We start from the raw sequence: 25001 nt of genomic DNA on the forward strand, positions 1-25001 counted from the left end.
AAAGAGAAGTGGAAGAGAGGAGGACTGAAGGGACGGGATGGGAGGGCAACATGAGAAAGAATAGCAGGAGGAGGCAATGGGAGGGTAAAACAGGGATGCTGGAGGAAAAGAGGTGGTTTAGACAAGAGTGCCGTGTGTTTGTGGAGAAGAGGGAGAAAGTGTGTGTCTACGTGTCGGAGGGGGAGAGATTGAGAAAAAAGATAAAAGGCGAGTGAGACAGGATGAAGAAATTTAAGGAAAAGAGAGAGAGACGAGAAAGACTTTCAATCTGTCTCCAGGGAATTACCTTTCTTGTTGATGCTCCGGCTCCGAGATAATCAGGTGTTGCAATTCAACTTCCCCGAGGATCCAAGAGCAGATTACAGAACAATAAGCCCATCACACCACCACCACACACACAAAGTACACACAGTTGTGTTCCATCCTTTTGTCCACATTCAAATCCCAGATGCCTTTGGGAATATTTGAGAAAATTATCTTTGTGTGTTTGACGCATGTGTGTGCATACAGTGCGATTAATGTGATGTAATGTAATGTAATGCACCTGCAGCACATTTGTGTGTCTGTGTGTGTGTTTGAAGCAGCAACAGGAGGGAGGAGGTGGTGTTTTGTGTCTTCAGGTGGAAAAAACCCTTTAAACACACACTAGCGCACACTCACATGCACACACTTCCCAGAGCTATGAGCTGTGAACAGCAGGGTGTCTTTATAAAGTCTGCGTGTGCATGTGAGTCCACGCATGCACAGAAATGCTGTAACATTCCCAGCATTCCTTCGGTGTCTGCTGTGAAACTCTTTTATTCCATGTTAGGAAACGTAAATAATGAAGTGCCACTGCTTTAATGTTTGGCTGTGCACCTTGAGGAAACGCTCCTCTTTGTTTTCTTACTGCCTTAATAGAGAGATAAACATTACACAATTTCCTGAATCCTCTTTGAAGCAATTGTTTTAATAATTTGCAGTTCAAGTCTTCTGAGTTTTTGTAGCTTATGGTATCTTTTGAAATCGATCAGTCTTTTTTTGATTGTTGGATATTAGACACCTGCAGTATTTATTTTCAAATGCAGCAGCTCATGCACATAAATGAACAGTGAAGTTGTGCTTGCACAAAGCACGAGGGGCAGCATAGATGCAAGGTGGGTGGCAGTGTTACTGCACAGCAGCTTCTGGGTTTGAATCCAGTCGGGCTTTTTGCTTGGTACATATTAAACACCTGCAATACTTATTTTCATTTTGGTAGAGGCTGTAATATTCCCTCCATTCCTGTTGAAACAGAAGGAATTTGGCAGCTGCAAATTTCAGTTGAGCTTACAGGCATCTCATCTGAGCGCGACAGTTTAGGTCTTGTTCCAAATCTCGGCAAAGTGGTGACACATTAAAATAACTTGCTACTTACATACAACTGATTGTTTGAACAGAGGATCTTGGAATCTGCAGCTGTTTAGGAATGGCTCACAGAGTCTTCCCAATTTGTGTAAATCAATAATTCTCTTTTTTGCATCTTCAGCACGAGGCTGCAATCGCAAAACTGCCCAGATGGAAGAGAAAAGTTCTGCAGGTGATCTTTGAACAGAGCCCTAAAATATAAGTCCATGTGATCCTGGAGATATTCCAGTCTGGATTTAGGGTGACCCACAGCACAGAGACGGCTCTCCTAAAGGTTTTAAATGATCTTAGATGTAACTGGGACTCCCAACAGCTCTCAGTCCTGGTGCTGCTGGATCTAAGCGCAGCCTTTGATATAGTAGACCACGCTGTTCTTTTAAACAGACTGAAACACATGGTGGGCCTCTCTGGTGCTGTACACAGCTGGTTCACTTCCTGTCTCTCTGACAGAACTTTTATGGTGAGTATGGATACATGCTCCTCTAAGATCCATAGAATGACATGTGGTGTGCCTCAAGGGTCGGTTCTAGGCCCTGTACTTTTTAATTTGTATATGCTCCCTCTCGGCAGTGTCATCAGGAGGCATGGAGTGAACGTCCACAGTTACGCTGATGACACGCAGCTGTACATCTCTGTGTCTCCTGATGACACCAGACCAATGGATGCTCTTTTTAACTGTATTCTAGATATAAGATCTTGGATGGCAGAAAACTTTTTACAGCTTAACCAGGACAAAACTGAAGTTTTAATCGTCGTCCCGAGGCTCAGAGAGAGAAACTCTTGTCTAAATTAGAGGCATTTTCACTATGTCCTTCGCTACAAGTGAAAAACCTGGGTGTTATTTTTGACTCTGAGCTTGGTTTTATCCCACATATTAAACATGTAACCAAAATTGGATTTTATCATCTAAAAAATATAGCCAGAGTCCGCCCTATTCTCTCTCGGGCCAACACGGAGATGCTGATGCATGCTTTTATTACCAGTCGCATTGATTACTGCCCTGCTCTCTGGTCTTCCTAAGAAGAATATTTCAACTTTACAACTTTTGCAAAACTCGGCAGCTCGTGTGCTGACGAAGACCAGAGGGCGGGCCCACATTACACCGGTTTTAGAATCGCTGCACTGGCTCCCCGTGTGTTTCAGGATCGATTTTAAAGTTCTTTTATTGGTTTTTAAATGTCTTAATGGTCTTGGGCCTTCTTATCTCTCAGATCTGCTTTTACCATACGAACCCTCGCGGACCCTGAGGTCCTCTGGTACTGGCCTTTTGATTGTCCCTAAAGTCAGGACACATACTCACGGAGAGGCAGCGTTTCAGTGGTATGGTCCTCGTCTGTGGAACAGCCTGCCGGAGGAGCTCAGGGCCGCAGAGAACGTACATGTTTTTAAGAACAGGCTCAAGACCCACCTTTTTAATTTAGCTTTTACTTAGCGTTTATTTATTTTATGCTTATTTATTCTATCCTGTTATTTTATTATTAATTTAGGCTTTACCTAATATTTATTGATTTTATTCTCATTCATTTTTCACAATATGTGTGTATTCACATCATTTATGTTAATGAGAGTGTGGGGAGTGAGTTGGAGGGTGGGGTGGGCTGCTTTTAACTATGTAAAGCACTTTGTGCTACACTTTTTGTATGAAAAGTGCTTTATAAATAAAGACTGATTGATTGAGACTGATTACTGACCATCTACCGAACGCAGCGAAAATTAGAGTCTGAAACAAGCACAAAAAGAAAAACGTTTACTGAAATTACGGTACAAGAGCAGGTTTTTCTCCCCAAACAACACGTCTGTTCTGAACAATGAGAGGCAGCTGAAGTGTGAGGGTGGTCTCTGTTGTTAGAAGTTGTTGGAGACTGTGTGTGGCTCTGTGGTTTGAAACCTTTTAACCCTGAGTTTGAGTCTGCATAATTACAAAGTGGCGCTGTTTAAAACTGAAATGTGTCTTTTACAACTGACCTGCACAAAGAAGAACACCAAACCCATTTACCATCAGATCATAACCTGGCTGTGTTAATAAGATACTGCTACTGTCACGTGCATGAGTGGGTGTATCACATTTCTGCAGGCTCCGTGGGGCTGCAGGTATTTATTTACATTAGTGTTACATGTTGTAAGATCCTGTGAACGCCCTTCAGATCGCTCCATTCCCTTAGTAGCTGCATTTTTGACAGGCTTTTTATCAACACATGAAAGAACTCTGTGTGTACTGCTGAGAAAAGCCAAACAGAGACATTTTCATGGCAGACCAATCTTGTATAGGGCTTTCCCTCCCTCTGATACTCTGTGGTATGTTCTGTTCAGCTTGGCTCTGCTCTGTTCCAACATTATTATAGACTCGAAACATGCCGGTTTCTGCTCTAAACATTAGTGAGTGAGTGAAGAGCCACCAGACAGAGCCAAAGTTAAAACACTGTACTGGTTTTGCACCCGTGCCCAGGTTGTTTGAAGAATCAGCATCAGGAGGGCGAATAGATAAACAGATGAGCACATCCCTGAAAAGGACACCATCCAAGATTTTACACTGCAAAGTTTGATGTGGTGAAGTCGACCTGTACCTTTAGTCCCAAAGCATGACGTTTCCACCTCTGCGCTCAGCTGTGGGGACGGCGTTCTTTGGGTCATGCTCAGCATCTCTCTTCCTTCTGCTTCCTCTTCCCACAGCACTTTCTCCTAAGCTTTCTTTCAATCATTTAGATCTTCACCAGTAAACTCGGGTGAGCCTGTGCATGTGCCTTCTTGAGCAGGGGGCTTGAATGTTATTGTGTTCGTGGGCACTGCGGTTCCAACTGCCTTGAGATCGTTGCAATGTCACCACAGCGACCAGGCCTTTGATTGACTTTGTATTACTGCTTCCTGACTTTGTACTTGTACTTTGAGAACGGCGTCGTTGTTTGGCATTTCTTTGTGAGATCAGGACAGTCCAGGTGAACGTACGCCAAAGCCCTGGTGTGTCTGTACAAACCCAAGCTGAGCACTGTAATCACACTTTGGCGGGTTGAAAAATGGAGAGCTATTCATAAAAAAGAACAATGGCTAAGTCATCGACTCAATCATCTCCACAGATGGTGCTGTCATTTTCCTCTTAAGAGATACTCATCTTTCTAAGACTGAGATCAATCTGAGGAGGGCATCCATCTCAGCATCTTTTTTTATCTGCTGCGCCTTCTGCTAAGGTCAAATCTCCCGTTGCTAATCTGTCTGTCTACCTGTCCGTCTGGCTCCCTGTTGTCGCTGTTTGCCGTGGCCCCTATTTCCTCTACCTGACAGGCAGTAGATTGTGTGGAGCTGCAGAGGTTTATGTGTATGAAATTGGCCTGTTATGGCTGTGAATGTGATTTAAGGGGCATTTTAGGTCATTCCAGTCTTTCAAATTTAATAAAGAGCTAGAGGAGGAAACTTGAGTCACATGATTGGCCTGCACAAGCTGCACTAACGGGGATCTCTTCAAGGTGAACGGCCAATCTTTAAGCACTCGTATTCTTTACAGCTTAGTAGGTGGAAGTTTAAGACCGTTAGTGACGTACTTGATACACGATTCATTTATTAAAGTCTCCTTTCTCATTACTAAGCTTTTTCTATTTATCTCAAATAGAATCAAAGAACAAACGCGTTCCTCCACAGTGATTTCATAATGATAGGCTCAGCTTCTCTCTACCAGACCAGCCGTAATCTCTGCAACAATGACATTGTTCACACTTGAAATCACAGCAGAAATTCACTGTGACTGCAAAACATTGTTTCCAAGGACAGATGATGAGCCTTCAAAATTATATCAACTTGCACCCAACTCGCAGAGATCTGTCGGTTCTATGAGAGGGAACATCCATGTCTCCTCTGTGGAAGCTAATCAGGAAGAACTGCGATTGGCAAACAGCAGAACCATGTACAAGCAGGAGCAGCGTTCTTGTTACAGAGGCATTAAAGGGTAACAGTTAGCTTTGAGCTAAGTCTAGTACATGCACAAGCATCAACATATCAACCTTGTTTCTCAGAGTTGGATGAGAAAATTGGCACCACTCTCATGTCTTTGCGATGAGTGTGGAGGCGAGGTTTAGGGTGTTAGCTTAGACAAAGGCCAGAGCAGCAGAATCATTCTGGTGATTCTGAAACTTCCATCTTTTATTTTTTACCCCTCAGCCGTCAGAGACTGATGATCGCCGTCGTGCAGGCGGCGTGGACGTTCGACTTTGTGAACACGATAACTCATGACAGAGGTGATGTGGTGATTGTGGTGGAGTCTGTTCCAGCTGGTGGTAGGAGTTCTGAATAAACAGTCAGTGGTTTTTTGCTCACTTTGCACTTGTTTGCAGGCTTTTGTGCTTTAGTTGGATATCACCAAATATGTGTGGTGAAGTGTAGGGTTATCAGAATCTTTATGCAGTAGTTTATTTTCTTATATGATTGCTATAATTGCTTTAGTTTTATGCCATGTATCAGAAAATTGTTATAATCTAAAGAATCCTTCAAACAGTTCAAGCAGGAGTCCAAAACCATAGTCTGCATAGAAAATACGGATGAATTTCAATTTTCAATTTTAATTCAATCTTCAATTTTATTTATATAGCGCCAAATCACAACCTCCTCGCCTTAAGGTGCTTTATACTGTACAGTAGGTCGTACAATAATAGATACAGAGAAAAACCCAACAATCATATGACCCCCTATGAGCAGCACTTTGGCGACAGTGGGAAGGAAAAACTCCCTTTTAACAGGAAGAAACCTCCAGCAGAACCAGGCTCAGGGAGGGGCGGGGCCATCTGCTGTGATTGGTTGGGGTGAGAGAAGGAAGACAGGATAAAGACATGCTGTGGAAGAGAGACAGAGGTTAATAACAGATATGATTCAGTGCAGAGAGGTCTGTTAACACATAGTGAGTGAGAAAGGTGACTGGAAAGGAAAAACTCAATGCATCATGGGAATCCCCGGCAGCCTACATCTATTGCAGCATAACTAAGGGAGGATTCAGGGTCACCTGGTCCAGCCCTAACTATATGCTTTAGCAAAAAGGAAAGTTTGAAGCCTAATCTTGAAAGTAGAGATAGTGTCTGTCTCCTGAATCCAAACTGGAAGCTGGTTCCACAGAAGAGGGGCCTGAAAACTGAAGGCTCTGCCTCCCATTCTACTTTTAAATACTCTAGGAACAACAAGTAGGCCTGCAGAGCGAGAGCGAAGTGCTCTAATAGGGTGATATGGTACTACAAGGTCATTAAGATAAGATGGGGCCTGATTATTTAAGACCTTGTATGTGAGGAGCAGGATTTTGAATTCTGGATTTAACAGGAAGCCAAAACAGGAGAAATCTGCTCTCTCTTTCTAGTCCCTGTCAGGACTCTTGCTGCAGCATTTTGGATCAGCTGAAGGCTTTTCAGGGAGTTTTTAGGACTTCCTGATAATGATGAATTACAGTCGTCCAGCCTGGAAGTAATAAATGCATGAACTAGTTTTTCAGCATCACTCTGAGACAGGATATTTCTAATTTTCAAGATGTTGCGCAAATTGAAGCCACCGTGATCTTACCCAGTAGTTAGCAAAGTCTATTTAAATATTTAAGTTTGGGTGATTTTTGTCTTGATTTGATTGGACAGTTGTGAGAGTAGACAGAATAGTGGGAAAAGCTCCAGCTCGACCAAGTGAGCCACAGCGATGCCCTCCGTGGTCTCTTGAAACTGGATGTGACGACTGAGGGCAGATCTGACTGAAAAACAGTCCTTTGGTGTTTGTTGTTATGGTTCACAGCCTGTTCCCAGCAGCTCTTGCAGTGAACCTTCTGGGGAGAGGCTGCCACATGTCACATAACAGCCAATCACTGCACTTTAATGAGATAAATGTTACATACTTGTCAGTGGGTTTAATGCTGTGGCTCAGGCTCTTGCTCAGAGTTAATATGACGCCCGCATTAATCATTTCTGCAGCCAGACAGAGTAAAGTTTTTTTATACTGCTTTTAGGCCATTTTCTTAAAAATAACCAGATTCTTTAATGATTGGTTGGGAGCAGACCTCTGATACAAAGCAGACTAATGATACAATGTGATCAGCTAAATGGACTGGCATTAGATTGAAGCATGCAGTGTGCTGAACATACTTGGCATATTCCCAGCCTTGTGTGGCTGCCGCTAATCACTCTCTCCTAACCAGAGGAAATGAGAAGCTAAATCCTGCTTAGTGGCGTATTTCCTTTTGTGATGGAAACGTGATCTCCTGTATGAAATTCTCACAGGAAATATGAATCCTCTTAATGCTCTTTTTATATCTCACACATTGATTTTTTATTAGTGCTCCTACCATTCATGTAATATCGCTTTGAAAACAGAAATTTGATATCACGTATACTATAAAGCACTCAAAAGAAGCACAGTGGGGGCTCTAATTGCAAAAACTTTCTCATGTGAGAGTTGTGCAAGTATGTGCTCTTTATAATAGCTGAGATCGAAGCGGGAATGTTGTAGGTTTCGTTTGTTCAGCTTATTTCCCCGGTGTTTTCGTTTCTTTCCTTCTGGATGTAATCAGAGTCGTGCAGTTCAGGTGGAGCTGGAACATTGGCTTTGACAGGAAGTTTGTGTTTAGCTGTGTCTAATAACCAAAAGAAAATATATTTTGAATTGCATCAGAAGAAATGGAGGGACCAAAAGTTATGAAAATTGAGTCGAGGACAGGCAATAAAACTTTCAACAATGGAATAAAAAGTCTTGTTGTCGTGGTAACGCTAAACCTGCCCATCCTAAATACAAAGAAGCGGCAATATATGTTCTGCAGCTTAGAAACTGTGACACATGAAAAATTGGCCCAAAATAAAATTTATTTACATTTTGTAATAAAAAAATATCTCATATCCACTCTGTTACAAACTTTGTTACACTTTCTTTTCAGAGCCGCCTTAAGTTCTGTTTTATTGACAATTCGATAAAATCAGATGTCGAATGTTATACTTATATACATTTTGTTTTGTTTTGGCCACACAGATAGTAGAGTTCAGTCATGTGAAGATCATCAACAACCAACACGGATGTGCTGTCAGTCAGTGCTGTGTCTATTGCTTTTTCTTCTGGGCTGGTTTTTCAGAACAAACCTCTGCATGCACAAAGGACAAAGCTGCTTCAGTTCCTCTCTTCAACAGTTTTTTACCAGAATAATTATACAAAATAATCTCAAAAGGAAGAGCGAACCTACAAATTCCCTCAGACTGGTCTGTGAGAGAGTACCAGAGCCTCTTAATGCTTCTCAAAGTCTCTTCTACGTCTTCTAGTGTGTAGGTGATGTTTGTTGCTTGTTCAGAATAGAGGATACTTAAGAAGATTGTGTGGGTAAACGACAGGTTTTCAGCCCTGTGAATAACCGTAAACCTCATATTCTAGAAAGAAGGTAAAAAAAAAAGTCCCAATACAAATGCAAATGACAATTAATTACAGGTTAGCAAGAATAAGTGGGATTCTTAACAAAGGAAATAAAAAAAGCAGACATGAGTACTGGGAGTTGTACAATAAAGAGTAGTATGTAAAGTTGGACACCAAGGACAGCTTTATATACTAGACAGAGTCTGAACTTGAAAGGATGTGCAGCAGGTCAGGGTGAAGGAGGATGGAGATGGAAATGTGTTAGCGAGAGAGAGAGACAAGATTGAGATGGTTTGCACATGTGCAGAGGATGGATAATGGATGCATCAGACAAAGGATGACAAAGATGGAGCTGCAGGCAGGAGGAAAAGAGGAAGGTGAAGGAGGGCATGGAGAGGGTTGGTGTGACACACACAAAAAGATTCTAGGTCTGACCAACCGTCTCAGCCGTGGGCAAAAAGATGGCAGTCAATAAAATTCTAAAAGGTAAAAGATAAAACAGTCCAGTGTCCCATTTGCAGATCTAGTACAAACACACAGTCCAAGGCCAGAGCCAGCTATGCCACAACGCCAGTTGCACTCCACATGTTGACTTCAACAGGGTTAGCAGTTGTCCTCTGAGACCCACCACCCTGTAAGTAGAGAGCCAGTGGTCACTCCAGCCTCCGCAACTCAGCTGCCTTTAAGCTGCGGCATATAATAGGCCCTGGCCTGCACAGAGAGACAAAATAACACCATCACTATATAATTCACAGCGCACAACCCATCCATCCCGAACATATCAGGTTTCATCACATTACATACCTGCACAGAGAGACAAAATATCACAGCAGTGTTTGTAGTGTGGGCTACCAGTAGACTAGTGAATCAGTGCGATCAATTACAACTGCCTCTAATTAGTCCAACCCCATTGGCTCACCAGAAATGTGACACACACACAACCACTCCCAACCCAGTGCAACTTCACACAATAATATGGAGATGAATTAATACAGGCACATTAGTCTACCATGTTACACCGGGAGACGGTGAGATGGAGGCAGATCTGATGTGGCGACCCATAAAGCCAGCAGCCAAAACGTAGCTGACCACTGATCACTGTCAGGTGGATTGTTGATTGTTAAGAAGTTCATTCAAGTTGCAATTTATGGGCGTTTAGTCATGAAAACTTGGATCTAATTATAGCAGAGAAGGTCTTAAAACAGAGTCACGTAAAAAATTCCAGAAGCTGATTTCCCGCTAACTTGAAGTTCTCTGTGCAACGCGATCGGTCTTTAAACTGAACTTCAGCAGGAATTAACAGCACTGCCACTGATGAGAAAACAGTTTTTATGCATGACAGCACTGTGCTCACACCAGTACACTGTCTTTATTAAATTCTGCCTAGTTGCATTCTGGAGTGATAAAATGATCTGTTGGTTGCGTCTCTGGCCTGCACTAACTCTCCAGCGCCGTGGAGTTCAGTCACATTAAAATGCAACAAGATCATTTAAGAGGTAATTAGATTTCCCCTGTTGGTCATCCTCTTTTGACTCGGTGCTCGATGCTCATACCCCATAGTTTATAATGCGTTCTTGTAGTACACTTTAACGGGTCACTGCTCAAGCTCATCTCCGTGTTGTTCGCTCTGCCTCTCAGATGGATTTCTCGCTGCGAAGACAGCGAGATATTACTGCGATACGCACGAGGCGCAGGATGCTAATGTTGTTTGATCTGTTGAAGTGTGTCGCGGGGCTGTATCTCGTCTACATACAAATTAGCATCCATGCTGGTTAATGTATGTTGCTTTGTCAGTGGCAGGCTTTTATGCATGAATGAAATTCAGACATTAATAAAATATGTGACAATTTTTTCTCATTCCTTATCAAAACAATGGAGATGTAGGAGCGTCATCGCAGCGCTCTGGTTGCTCTGACACTGGCGTGATAGAATAATTAGTTTTTCAAGGCCATAAGTGACAACAGACTCTTTAGAAGGCTCCTCACTGTTTTTTTCTAACTGTTGCTCTTTCTGACTTTGAGAAACTCTGCTCAGAATAAAAGAGGTTGGTTTTCTTTCTGTGAAGCCTGAGGAAGATTTTGACATTTCAGAATGCATTATTAATACTTGAGTTTGGTCCCAGGGTCAAAGGAGACACTTGCAGTCATTTTTACATTAAGAAGGAAAACGAGGAATTAGAACTTTGAACTTGCCGAGCAGCTCACGGTTCAGCTCTGCAGCGAGACTAACGCATGCTATGCATCCGTTCGGTCACAGTATTCTTAGTAACGGCATCACAGAGACTATAATGCTGCAAAAGTCCAATTATATTAAATGAAGCTCATGGTGATGAATGAAGATCATACTGTAATTGGTAAATAGTAGGACAATAATGAATGCTACTAAGCTGCTATGGAGGCACGCTGAACAGCCTCATCAGTGAAAAACATTTCTAATCATTACTGTAAAATGAGTATTGCAGTCAGATGTTATGATACTAATATATTTGTTAAGGAGGTATAGTGCGAGACTGTGCTCCCTCTCCACTCTGTACGATATCTCATAAAGGCAAAAGCTGCAAAGCATCCTTCTCATAAAGAAAGCTGTGGAGGTGACTAAGAATAATGAGTCAGGCAGCGCTGTTCCCAGGCAGCCGAACGCCCATGTGTTCCCCCTTGCTCGGGTTTTTGTTTTTAATCATCTGATGCTGACACTTTCAGTCTGGTTTAAAAATGTATGAACTTTATTAGAGGTCTCTGCTTTTTGAAATCAATACTTTTGCAATTTGGCAAGTCTCAGAGAGGTTGGAAAAACAGACGCGCCCACGTGCTCTGATTTATTTGGTAAATGTCGTCTTACAACAGTGGACATGAAACTTGTGGCAGTATGGATTCTAGGGAGATAATGATAATAAATTACACTCATGAATTATTCTTTTTTTATTGGCTCGAGATGTCAGTTCTGATCCATTTGGGCTTGGGATGAATCTTACCGACTTTGGCAAACCCTCGGCTTTTCCCATGAAGTTTATTCCGTTTAGGAATGGCCCCTCCGGGTGAGTTGTAATCACTTTGGTGTTCCTGTGACTTTTAATCTAACACCACCATAAATCCATCCAATTATTGGCCATACTCACTTTGCTTGGAGATTGCCTGGGGGCTGGAGCTTAACCCAGCTAGCACTGTGGAGAGACTGGGTTGCCGGTCAATTACATCCATATTAAAACAGTCTCTGTCCAGACGAGCATTTTATCACAGTTTCAGAAACAATCTCCCTCTCTACTAACATGCTCGTAAACACACATCACGTACGCTGGGCACCTTGGGCACGAAGCAGAGGGTTTGTACAATCGTAGACTGCAGAGGACCCGGCAGCGGTATAAAGTTCTATATTGTGTATTTTGTTGTACAGTTATTTTATTTTCAACTTTAATTTATATATTTTATCTTATTCTTTCCCAGTTAAATTTACCCTTCATTCTAATTTGTGTTGTACAGTTATTTCCTTTTTAACCTTAATTTATATTTTATTCCTTCCTAGTAAAATTTACCCTTTTTAATTTTTCATATTTATTTCCTATCTTATTCATAGCCTTTTCCTTTTTTTGTTTTCTTTAGGTCACGAGCAGTTGTCCAAGCATTTCACTGCATATCGTACTGTGTATGACTGTGTACGTGACAAATAAAATTTGAATTTGAATTTTGAATTTGAAGTAAGACTAATGGTTTCTTGGCCTGGATCAATGTTTAGATGCAACAGTTTGCGGAATATTGCTATAAATATCAAGAAAGCATAAAAAATAATATTTGTATTGTTATATAAAATATAAATGTAATGGTGACATAATCTACATTTGAAAGGAGCCAGGCGTGGTGGTTCTGGCGTCTGATGTGAATGGCTCCTGGATGCTTCTTAGGCGAGGTGTTTTGGGCGTGTCCTACTGGAGGTTGGACCCAGGATGTGATGGAGAGATTATGGCTCTTGGCTAGCTTGGGAACACCTTGGTGTCACCTGGACGAACTGCATGAGGTGACCAGGGAGAGGCAAGTTTGGGCATCTTTCCTCAGACTCTTCTCTACCATCTGAACTCAGATAAGCGGCAGATGGGTGGATGGATGGGTGGATGGATGGGTGGATGGACATAATCTACATAAACTCAGTCTATTACTGAGGATCTAATATTTCCATTTGTCATACCTTGGTTTTATGTGTCTGTTCCAATACCGAACTATTTTGTTTCTTAACGAGGCAACACTAGGATCGACTTAAACACTCATCACTAAATGTAAGAATACATCCATTTAAAATATTTCTGATGTTCACCTGTTGTGCTGTTATTTATAGCACATTGTTAAATGGCACAAGAAATTTTTGGGGTTAGGGTTAGACTAGCAGAACTTCTCCAGTTGCCTAGGTAACCCTATAATGTGTTTAATACCCTATCGAGTGTCAATGGGCGTATCATTTGCTTTCGCTGGTAGCTGCTTTAATTGCTCGCCTCCAAGCTGAGAAAGGTGAGATTTGTAAGTTGCTGACATGACATCGCCCATCGTCAGTTGGAGGCACTGGATGTCGTTGACTCTCTGTGGTCTCGATGATATTGTTCATGGCATGAAATAATGCACCAAAAGTAAAAATAAGCTCTGTGATTATATGCAAAATGATGATACCAGTTTGAACCTCAGTGTCTTTGGACTGTTGGAGCACTTGAAGAAAATCCATGCAAACAAAATAAGAACGATGATTTCCCTGAAGTTTTTCATGACGCTAAAGAAGTGCTAGTGCTAGTATGTGGACATGTGTATTTGCTTCCAGTGAGTCCAGTGAATGAAGTTTGGCTCCAAAACAAATGAATGCCAAAAACAAACGAGGATGATGTAAGTTTATTTGCCAACTGGACACGGATCTGGCGTGTGAGAGCGAGCGTGACTACTAAAATTTGTTCTCGCATGATTATCAAACATCATGTTCAAACAGTGCTCTGATCAGCAGCGGAGGCCCTGCTGAAATACAAAGATAAGATGAACAGCTGTGTGTTTTAATTGATGGAGTAAGATCAAACACAGTCCATCTCAGACTGACGCGTGCACCGCTGTGCTTCTGAGACTCGTCAGAAGTTTGTTTTCCCTGAAACACCTCATGAAGAAGTTTCCACAGCGCTTCTAACTTGGCATTCTTGACTTGATAACCACCTCTGGGCTGCAGTTTCTCATCTCAGAGTATTTTATTTTTCAATCTCAGACAGGCTGATATCCTCCTGTTGCATCAAGACGCACGGATTGTTTCAGCAGGCCAAGATTTCATCACAAAGGAAAACTTTTTGACATGAAGAGTTCGGAGCTGCAGCAGAGGAACTTTGCTTTATGTAAATGCGCAGGTGTAAAGTGTCAGCTGGAGCTGAGCTCTCATGCAAGCCTCAGTGGAGCTCAGCATTATTTTCAGGAACTGATTGTTGTTACTGACACCAGTGACCTTTGAAGTAAGAGGTGGGGAAGCACCAATCACCTTATAAAGAGATAAAATGAATACCGAGCAGATGTGAGTTCAGCTGATTGGTGCAGCCCTCCTCAGTTTCTCATGTGGGAAAATGAACTGCCCATCTCTTGTGTTTGTGCTCAGGAACATTGTGTTGTTCAGAACAGTGATGACAGAGGAGACTGACCTGTTCTGTTGCTTTATAACATGTACTGTTACTTGACTTATATATTGGGCAGCTACCTTCCTGCTCCTGGGAAGGTTCAGCACTATTCCAGGTTTTCCCCATGTGTGGCTAACGGCTCTCATCGTGCTTCACTGGACTCCCAAAGCCTTAGAGACGTTTCTGTGACCCTTTCAGACAGATGATGTCACTGACTTTGCTCCTCAGCTGGTTCTTTAGATCGTTGCGTGACGTGCTGCTGGATGAGATCTTTCAGCTTTTATGGCCAAGTAGCTCTAGATTAGAGCAGGGCGATATGACCAAAAATATCTATCACAATATACATTTGAAAATTTGCGATAACGACATAACTGACGATATAATTGACACGAGACAAAATACTTTACAACTCCTCAACTTTATTAGTGCAAAAAAAAAAAACCCATCAATGTATTTTCACTTAAACAAGCAGCTGTTTTTAATGTGCATTAAAGTTATATAAAAATGTAACAGTGCAAATGCAAATTCTTGCTGACAGTTTAACCAAAAGGCATTTCCAGTGGAAACTGGCCGACACATCCTCAGCATAACCATGTATAATATCCACAAAACTTAAAAAGAGCTTATACACACACAATACAGTAACATTATGTTGAAGCACAGTACGTATCACTCCGCGAGGCTCCGCCTACGATAGCCGTAAAGCTCCGACAATCCATCAAGCGGTGCGGCTTCGTAGCTTAGCAAAGTCGTACTGAAACATTTGACAGATTTTCGAGCGCCGTGCACATAAAATCGTTTCGAGGTCAGTAACACAACCAGAGTTCATACATAAGGCACACGGGGTTATAAGGGGCTCTGTCGACTTTCAGAAAAATCAAAGGATTGATTTTAAGTGCGCCGTATTTTCCATACAACACGGTAATAACGACGGCCCGCTAGCATGCGCTACCAAAAATAGTGCTTTGTTGTGTATCTGACGGACGAAAGCTAAACCAGTTCCACACCAGTGAAGCTGCAGCATTTTACAAACCAGTTCTGGTTCATCCGTTTCATTCAACGATCCGCTCTCGCTCTTCTCATTCTGCGTCGCCGCCATGTGCGTATGTAAACAAAGGCGCTGCGCATGTGCGTTTTACCAATATTCTATCGCGATATTTCATTTTCCTATCGTTGCCCAACATTACACCGGTATTACCATGAACGGTATGATATGGCCCAGCCCTACTCTGGATAGGGTTTTTCTCTTAATACATAAAATGATTATTTAAAACTGCATTTTGCATTTACTTGGATTATTTTTATTTCACATATAAATGGAAGGGGGCATCTTAGCTGTCTGTGTTGTCAAATACAGGTGCATGCCCAGCGAATCTGCAAACAGTAACGTCCTTGAAGTATTTCATCAAACACATGCATTTGAGGAGTCGTTGGTAACTGACCCACTGTATTTTGTCATTTAGGTATGAGGGGGTTTGTATATAAGCAGAACTTTTTTAAAGCTGTCTCAGTGCAGGCTTTAATGAGCTGTAGGAAACATGAAAAATAGACTCTGTTCAACTCTGAATCCTCCGACCGCTGCTCGTGTTTTATTGTTCTTAAAGAAAATCTCATTACAAAGTGATGTATTTCCTGTTTACAGCCTTAAGTCTGACACCTCTGTCACACCTGAGTTATGCCTAACTGGCAGCTGTCACCACACCACACAATGAGACACAGCCCACTCAAATCTGATTGTAGTGTCAGACAAACAGCGTTCTTTCTATTAAAGCATCGCAGCAGCGACGTAAAGAGTGCCGCACATATGTACACTTGATATAAAAACCCTCTCTATAATAAAGGGATCCTGGCAGCTTATAAATCAGCGATTGCCTTTATGTGCTCGATGCTGGGAGAGATGTTAAATCCCTCTCGGGATAGTGAACATTTTCCACCCATCACTTTTGTGATTCATGCAGTGTACCAACCAACTCCTCCTCGCCTCCTCTCACTGCCGCTCTCTGTTTTCAGCCCTCTGACTGTGTACATCATGAAAATGATGTTTCTCCATGCATCCTATGCATCAGCTGTTACACTTTTTGTTTCAGTGTTATTAAAAATAAAACCTCCTTTAAACTAATTAGATCAGATTTTAGCAGCTGGCATAAAATAGTTATTTAGTTCAATTAGATTAGATTAGATTAGATAGAACTTTATTAATCCCTCGGGTGGGTTCCTCTGGGAAATTCGATTTCCAAAAAAGCACAGCACCGACAGAAGTTACAGAGTTACAGAATATTATATATATGTATGTATATATATATATATATATATATATATATATATATATATATATATATATATATATATAAATACAGAGACAATATAAATAAAATATACGAAGGGGATAAATAGAATAAATAGGAATAAAAATAAAAATACAAGTGAATTGCACATTTCAAGTATTGAGTCTATTGCACTGTTGACTATTTACAAAAGTATTGCACAAGGTATTGTACAGTGAGGTGCAGAGGCACTACAGCTTAGTTGTTCCCCCCTCCTTTGTCCTCCTGTTTCCCCTCCCTCTCCCCTCCAGAGAGGAGTTAAACAGTCTGATGGCGTGTGGGACAAAGGAGTTTTTAAGTCTGTTAGTTCTTGTCTTGGGGAGAAGCAACCTGTCACTGAACAGACTCTTCTGGTTGTTAATGGCCGTGTGCAGAGGATGCCCAGCATTGTCCATAATGTCCATCAGTTTCTTTAATGTCCTTTTCTCTGCCACTGTCACCAGAGTGTCCAGCTTCATGCCGACCACAGAGCTAGCCCTCCTGATCAGTTTCTCCAGCCTGGATGAGTCCCTCTTTGCTGTGCTGCTCCCCCAGCACACCACAGCATAGAAAAGTACTCCAGCAACCACCGACTGGTAAAACATCCTCAGGAGCTTCCTGCAGATGTTAAAAGACCTCAGCCTCCTGAGGAAGTACAGTCGGCTTTGGGCTTTTTTATACAGGTGCTCTGTGTTGCATGACCAGTCCAGTTTATTGTCCACCCACAGCCCGAGGTACTTGTACTTGTTGACCACCTCCACCTCCTCCCCCTCTATCTGAACCGGCAGTGGACCTGCTCTGGACCTCCCGAAGTCCACAACCAGTTCCTTAGTCTTTGAGGTGTTGAGTTGCAGGTGGTTTGTGTGACTCCATGCGACAAAGTTCCTCACCAGACTTCTGTACTCCTCTTCCTGATCATCCCAGATACACCCCATGATGGCTGTGTCGTCTGCAAACTTCTGAATGTGGCATAATTCAGAGTTGTAGCAGAAGTCAGAGGTGTACAGGGTGAAGAGAAGAGGGGACAGCACAGTTCCCTGTGGTGCTCCTGTGCTGCTGACCACAGTGTCAGACGTGATGTCCTTCAGCCTGACGTACTGTGGTCTGTCGGTGAGGTAGTCGGAGATCCAAGCCACCAGGCAGGGGTCCACCTCCATCCTGTTCAGTTTTTCTTGAAGCATATTAGTTTTGTGATTGAGGATTAATTTTATTCTCAGTTGTTTGATTTCAGGGAACTTTAATTACATTTTCCTAAGTAAATAATTTGCTTGTGAAACTCTCATGTTGACTAAACTTGATTATTGCATTAGAATGAAAGCATGCCAACATGCTGTGTGTTTTCATGTGGTTTCAGCACGTAGCTGTTGATGTGTTATATGAGTGCAGAGAACGCTGTGTGTGTGTTTGCTGTCTTTCCATATGAAACAATCACTTCTCATTAGCTGGATCTGCTGAGTTTATGTTATGGCTAAGATCACAGCTAATGACAAGTGCATTTCTGTGTGAGGCTTTAAAGCTCAGGGGCATGGATGGGCTTGGCGGGACTCCCTTGGATCGAGTCCAGCACATCAGCTGTCAGTTCTTCAGCCTCCATATATCTCAAGATAAGGTGCTTCCTGACAGGGAAGTGAGATTGCGAACTCTCACTGGACCCAGGAGCTCATATTTAATTTTTTTTAATGTATTTTTTAATAAAGAAGACAGAGGAAGACAAGTGAAGGAGGTGTAAGGTCTGAAAAGTATGAAATGATTACTTGACAAAAGAAATTATGTAGTGAGATGATGGAAGACGCCCTGCAGCAGAGTGGCGACGTGTCCAGTTTGTACTGCTTTAACATGATTATCTAAGGCTAGCTAGCTTGCCTATCATTGGTCGTAAGTCAGTGTGATATTAAAATCATTGCTAATTTGCTCTGGCCAAGAAATAAAAAAATAAAAGGCACTTCTGAGATCTGATTAGAATGTCTTTTAAGACTCTAGTTACTGATTGCTGAGAAATATTTTATTTATCCCATATCTGGCAAATTCCTTTATCACAGCAGTTGAAGTAATTTTGCACTAATGATCACAGCGTACAGGTTAGCCAGCCTCAATGAAACTTTGAACAGACGCACATAGAGATGATTAATATCTATATGTTTAAAAAAGAAAACGCTTATTACAAATCCCAGTTATTGTGACTTTCATATTCACCATCCTGCGGATGTGATGCTACTTTCTGTCTTTGGTTTGTGTGTCGTGTTTTGGAGCCAGAGTTTTGAGTTTTTGTGGGTTTATGGTTCCTTTTGGTTTTGAGAAAGGATTATGTTCTGTTTATGCTCTGTGTTAGTCACAGCTTTGGGTTTATTAGTTCATTTTTGTGATTCTGTGTCATATTTGAGTCTATGTCTCAATGTGAATAAGTTCCTTTTTAATTTTGATATGTCCTTTGACTTTCCCTGTTATTCCTGGTTTGTTCCCGCTGTATTTCCCACCTGTTGTCTCCTGAGTTCTTTACCTTGTGTGTATATTGCCTGAGTCTCCTCTTGCCCCTTGTTGTGTCCTCCCTTGATCGTGTGTCTCCTCGGCTGTTTTCCTCTCGGCTGTGTCCTTCCTTTCTCCGTGGTTTGCCCTTGACTCCTACCGTTTGCATTCCTGACTCCAGCGTTGCCGTTATTTTTGTATTTTTGGAAAACTGCAACATTAAAGCTGTTTTTGAGTCACGTTCTGTCTCCTGAGGCCATTTCTCACATAGAGGCTGCTCATCCCCTTCATGTGCCCGGCCTCTATGTGGGTTTTCCAGGTCTGCCTTGAAATCACTGACATTTCATATAGCTGCGGCTGAACCGTGTTATACAGCCGTATGGGGTGACTCTAACTCAGGTACTGAGAAAGAACATGTTGCTCTCTGACACATATTTATATGTAAATGTTAGAAAACACTTGGGTGTGGAAAAAAAGTGCCTGTGTGAATACGTGAATGAGACGTGTTGTATAAAGTTGAGTGGAAAACCATTTATATGCAGTTGAGAAGAAGTAAGAAACAGAAGCTGAACGAAGGTGACCCTTTGCTATCTAGATTTAGGTTTTATCTTCCATAAGATAAAAACACAGCGTGAAACGGACCAGTTTCTAAGATGAAAACAAATTCACGTGCACACTGATGAGCACTGACACGCAGCTTTACTGATGGATATTTCACCGTGATCACAACTTGGCGTTCACATGTTAGTCATGCCCTAAAGTACTCATCATATCATCGATATCACTGCAAATAGACACACGACACATAGTCAACATCACGCTGAAGCAGGGAATGTTTGATGAGGTAATAAATTAAGTGGGAACAGGACAGTTTACTGATGTAACCCAGCCTGCAGCGGTGGCATGACTGACCAGAGATGGGAACATCATCAGGACATGTGACGAACCAAGACACTGAAGGTGCTGTAAAGATATGGGACCAAAAATTCTCAGTCACTGTTACTAACAGTTTGCTTTCCTTGCGTAAATACTAACCATAATATATTAAGAGTGATGTTTATGAGCGTGACTCCTGTCAGGAAAACTGCCTGGTATTCCAGAGAAGAAAAGGTGGAGATGTGGTGGTGTTGGTTGGAGACAGAAAAACTGGAACAACAGAAAGACGAAGACTCGGCAGAACAAAGGTTGAGCTTCCTCTGAGGTTCTGGCTAACGAAAAAGGACTCGGACTCATGATACTGGATTTTTTATGTTTCATTTTTCTTGGGAATACCATTTGATATTTTTTTAATCAATAACTGCACCATATAGCAGGATGATGTGATATCCATGTTTTATGTGTTACTGTTGATGCGTTGTTGTTGTGCGCGCACTGGTCTACGAGACAGCGGAGTAAGAAGGCCAAGGAAAGATGAAGATCATGAAATATGACTGTGAAAGCAAACAACTGTGACAGAAGTCCTAAATTCATTCAGAATTATTTAGGAAACATGTCCTCTGACTGTCAGTAGGAATCCTTTATGTAAATATTTCTGGTGTTTTGCATGTGTTGCAAGGCAGAAGCAGCTTTAACTTGGAAAAATAAAGTCACAAGACTATTGCATGATTTCTCTGCATTCCAGTTCAAGTAGGATTAAGCCATGTAGACCCGACACTCTTCAGCCGCCCGCTTGAAGAATAGCAGATTTGCCTGAAGTTAGAACTTGTATTATATTCCATGTTAGTTCAGCAGTTTACCTCAAAGAAGGAAGCAGATGGCACTTACAATATTTAACTCCATTAATTTGACTCACTGAACTACAGGAAACCTCTCCATCTTCTTTGTGCTGTCGGTGCCGTTCTTTAAAGGAATTATATGTTCTGCTTCTGATGAGTGAAATTCTAATAAATTGGACATAGCCATTGTAACATTCACCAACATTTTGAAGTGTCAGAGTTGACACTTTGGCTGCTGCCGTGTGAGGTCGCCTCCTAACCCTAGCGAGCCTGGTTAGGCCCCAGTCACAGACTGACAAACACCAGTCTCAAGTAAAAAGAATGGGTATTCGACTATCGTTTGGCAAGTGGTGCTGGCCGTCACTGTCGTGGATTTGGTCACACAGAGGTACACAGTGCTGTATGGAAAACCTCCTCGCCTTGGTCGCTAGCAGATTGCGTCACCAGTAGACTTTTTTGCATGCAAGACAACAACTTCTCTCGCCAAGCAGCAGCTTGACATGAACTGGAAGCAGCAGCTTGAACTGGAAACAGAGACTGGTTAACTTCAAAATAAGTGTTGCACATTTTGAAATGCGTTGGTTGCAACAGTAAGACTTTAGCCAGCTGTAGCTTGTAGTTTTGCAGCTGTACGTCAAATTTAAGATACTTAACTGGGAGACTGGTGTTCATCACCCTGGCAGGAACACCATTTCCAGATATTAGACAAGTACTTATGTCTTGTATCGTCCACCAAGAAGGTAAAACGGCTTGTAAGCTCTGTCTGTGTGTCCTTGGTTTCTATTAACACTTTAGATTCAGAGTGTCCTGTTTTTGACACTTTGTGTTTTGATGAGTCAGAATATGTAACACATGGAGGGATTTTATCATATAGCTTGGAACAAAACCAAAGTGAAAGTTTGTATCATTTGTAATTAAATAAATTCACAGAGGAATCCTGTTGTTTGTGCTTTTAAGATGACGAGACACACGCTGTGTATCAGTTCATGAATACGTGTTTGTGTGGGTGTTGGACTGTTCACCCATCTGTGCAGTCCAGATTATTCATCATAATCTTAATCCCGCTGTAGATAAGCAAATACTGACCCAGTATCTCACCATCCCACTCTCTCCCTCTGCACCCTCCACGCGCTGCCACACACTACAGTAATGTTGTGGTTGCTACAGCAATCACACACTCACAAGCAGTGTCAAAACACATTCAGGCAACTTAAGAAAAACCAACTACCCTGAACAATCGTCCATTTTCACAGTAGTTTGCCATGAGTTAAATGACGTGTAATTTTCACTGTACTGTGGGTGTGTTGCAAAGTTTGCTCACGGCCTAAAAGCACTTCGAACTCCAATTTCTACATGAAGGGAAAAATCACTTTATTTAGTGGCGCTGAGATGATTTGGACCAGGGAATGAGGCTTTAAAAGCATCAGGACAGATGGGGAGTGGAGGCAGTGCTTCCTGTGCTGCTGTGCTTTTTAGATGCTAAACACCTCACACTGGCTTGTAATTTCCTCATCATATGCTTTTGGCCTTCACATTCACCAGATGTCAAAGCAGTATGAGAGATTTTAAAGCCCCATGTAAGACGCTGCTGGTTACTAATATGATCAAAACTCCAAATTAGTTTTTGTGTTTCCATTCTTGCTTTTTCTGGATGCGCTACAACATCTCGCCAAGACGTTTACCAGCTGTGAGAACAGAGATGATATTGTTTCCACCTCTGTCTCCTTGTGTGTGTGTTTACCAGCTTGTTTAAACACAGAGATATACATACCTGCCATAGTGCATTGTCAGTACTGCACGATGCAGTCACAGTAAGGCCAAGAAACAGGTTAGAGACTTTCTGGCAACCTCTGGTTGTCAGTTGGCAAGTGGCTTCTGGAGGCTGCTGAAGTCACAAAGAAGGTCTTAAAGAGGGTGCTGCACCAAAAAGCTCCTTGTGGTTGCTTTGGTCAGTAGCAGACTGCTTCAGTTGCTTGTAGTTTGCAGCAGATCTGACGCTGATTTATCTGCAAACACGTAACTAATCAACGAGCTGCAGCAAAACTTGGAAAAAAATGCAAGGATGGTTTTGGTGCAGTGACAGAAACCTCTTTAACCTTCACCCGCTGACAGAAAGCAACATCTCACAACCTCTTGCTGATTGGAGAATACATTTTTCTCCCTAACAGCTGATCGCTAGTGCCTAAAGGTGTGTAGTTAAGATTAAACTGAAGGCAGACTTCTAGTTCTCATGGGGTCCCATGTGTTACGGGGCATCATAGCCGGCCCACCTCAGGGTGGTCTGGACTTTATCTTGAGTTTTTGTTGAGGTGATCACTCCTGGTTTGAATTCACCTCGCTGAAAGTAGTACTCTTTAATCTTTATTTCTAATGGCTTTATTTAACAATTTCACTCTCATTGTACAAACCCAACAAAACTAGGTTTTGCCCTATTTAACATGTGAGATTAAAAGCAAGACAGTGATAGTGATGGGAAGTATTGAGCTAACATTGTGCGTCAGCAGCAGCACAAACCATTGCAAAGTGCAGCCAGTCAAGATGGCGAGCAAAGCAGGGCATTTGTGGTTGCTTAGCAGCTAACAAGTTATAGTCATTACATAGCCTTCCAGAGGTTGCCCGGGTCCACAGCTTCACTCTATTAAAGGCACTTATTTGTCTGGCATTGTGATATGAAGCAGAGGTTTCAAGACTCAATTTAACGGGTCCACAGAGCACTGCAGGAAGGTTAAAGAGTTTCCAGTCAGTGCGATGAAATAACGCAGCCAGCACACTTTTATCAGGCTGTGACAGGATTATTAAAAGAAAAAGGGGCTAAATTCTTTTTTTGAAACAACTATCTATTCATCAGACATGTTGAGTGAAGCTATCCAACAGCAGATCGTTTCTTTGTGAGTGTCAAGATTAGATTTGGGGTCAAAAGCTTGTATATGGTGCAACATGGCCAGTTTAAGCCAAGCTTTCATTATTCATTACACAAGAAATTGTTAGGGAAGCTTAAATAGTTTTTCCATAGAGCTGTAAATAAAGCTCAGCATACATGAAGAAGTCATATATCTGTAAAACAGCTCGTCTATAATGAACACAGGGAGAGACAGAGAGAAAGTACTGGTGACAATGAAATGAAACCATGAATGTAAACAAAGGTTTTGGTGTTGTAAAAACTTTTATCAGCTAAGAATGGGGGAAAGATGATGCAACACAGCAGTAAACTTCCCTCCGTGCTAAGAAAAGTGTCTCTGACATCCAATTAAAAATGAACTATATTTTTCAAAAAAACACAAAAATTTCTCAGTTTTAATATTTTATATCGTCTCTGTCTGTAAACACAGCTCTGAACATGTTTGTAAAGTGGATTGTGTTTCGCATGTGTTCGTATAAAGTAAAGAAAGTGAGGGTTAGTTTAGTAAACAGCTGATTTCTGTGTGTGTGTGTGTGTGTGTGTGTGTGTGTGTGTGAGGTTTTTTTTATTTTGTTTTTTTTCCTCATTGGCCGTAATGAGCACTAAGTTGTTGAAGATGTTGTTTGAGGTTGTAACACTTACCTTTAGAGCAGTGGAAGGGACAGATGGCTCCTGACAATTAAAGAGCATTACCACTAATTAGCAGCAAAGATGCACCGCCTTGATTAGCTGTTCATTCTAACATCAGCCAGCAGAAGAGGCTCTAATGAAAGTCACTTCACAAACAAATTGCAGTTAATTCTAATGGGTTGTCTTTAGAAAGTGTTAATGTACAATCAGACTTTATTGGGCATTTGTGTAGTTGTTGACTGACAAACACAATATAATGCATTTCAGATATAAACAGGCTTTTTTTCTGTTAATGAAATGACGTAATGAAGTAAATATCAAAGAGCTCGTTCTGATGAGATGACTGGATGATCCAATCCTGTAACCTGCCCTGCGCGGCTTTGACCTCTTTGACTTTTCTGTTCTGACTCCTGAGATGCAGCCGTTGCAGATAAAAAGTTTGGCACTCAGCACACCTCACATTAGGCTCCCAAGGTTGTTTCGCTCGAGTAGCGCCGATGTTGCAGTCGGCAGTCGAGAGACAGATTTGGACTAACACTGTGTCAAGGGGCGCGAGTCAAGCACTTAGAAGCCACTCAGCATCCAAGGCAAACCCTCAGGTTGTGTCAGAGGGATGAAATGTTGAGATTCATTTTACGGCAAATGTG

At 41.9% G+C, this 25001-nt stretch overlaps 1 protein-coding gene across 1 annotated transcript in view; it reads left to right on the forward strand.

The window, feature by feature from the left end:
* Window positions 1-25001, forward strand: part of LOC309710873 (polypeptide N-acetylgalactosaminyltransferase 18-like) — a 193807-nt gene that overhangs the window by 42536 nt on the left and 126270 nt on the right. The gene's annotated exons all lie outside the window — the stretch shown is intronic.

Source organism: Aulonocara stuartgranti (assembly GCF_965226115.1).
Source record: "Aulonocara stuartgranti genome assembly, chromosome: 7".
NCBI lineage: Eukaryota > Metazoa > Chordata > Actinopteri > Cichliformes > Cichlidae > Aulonocara > Aulonocara stuartgranti.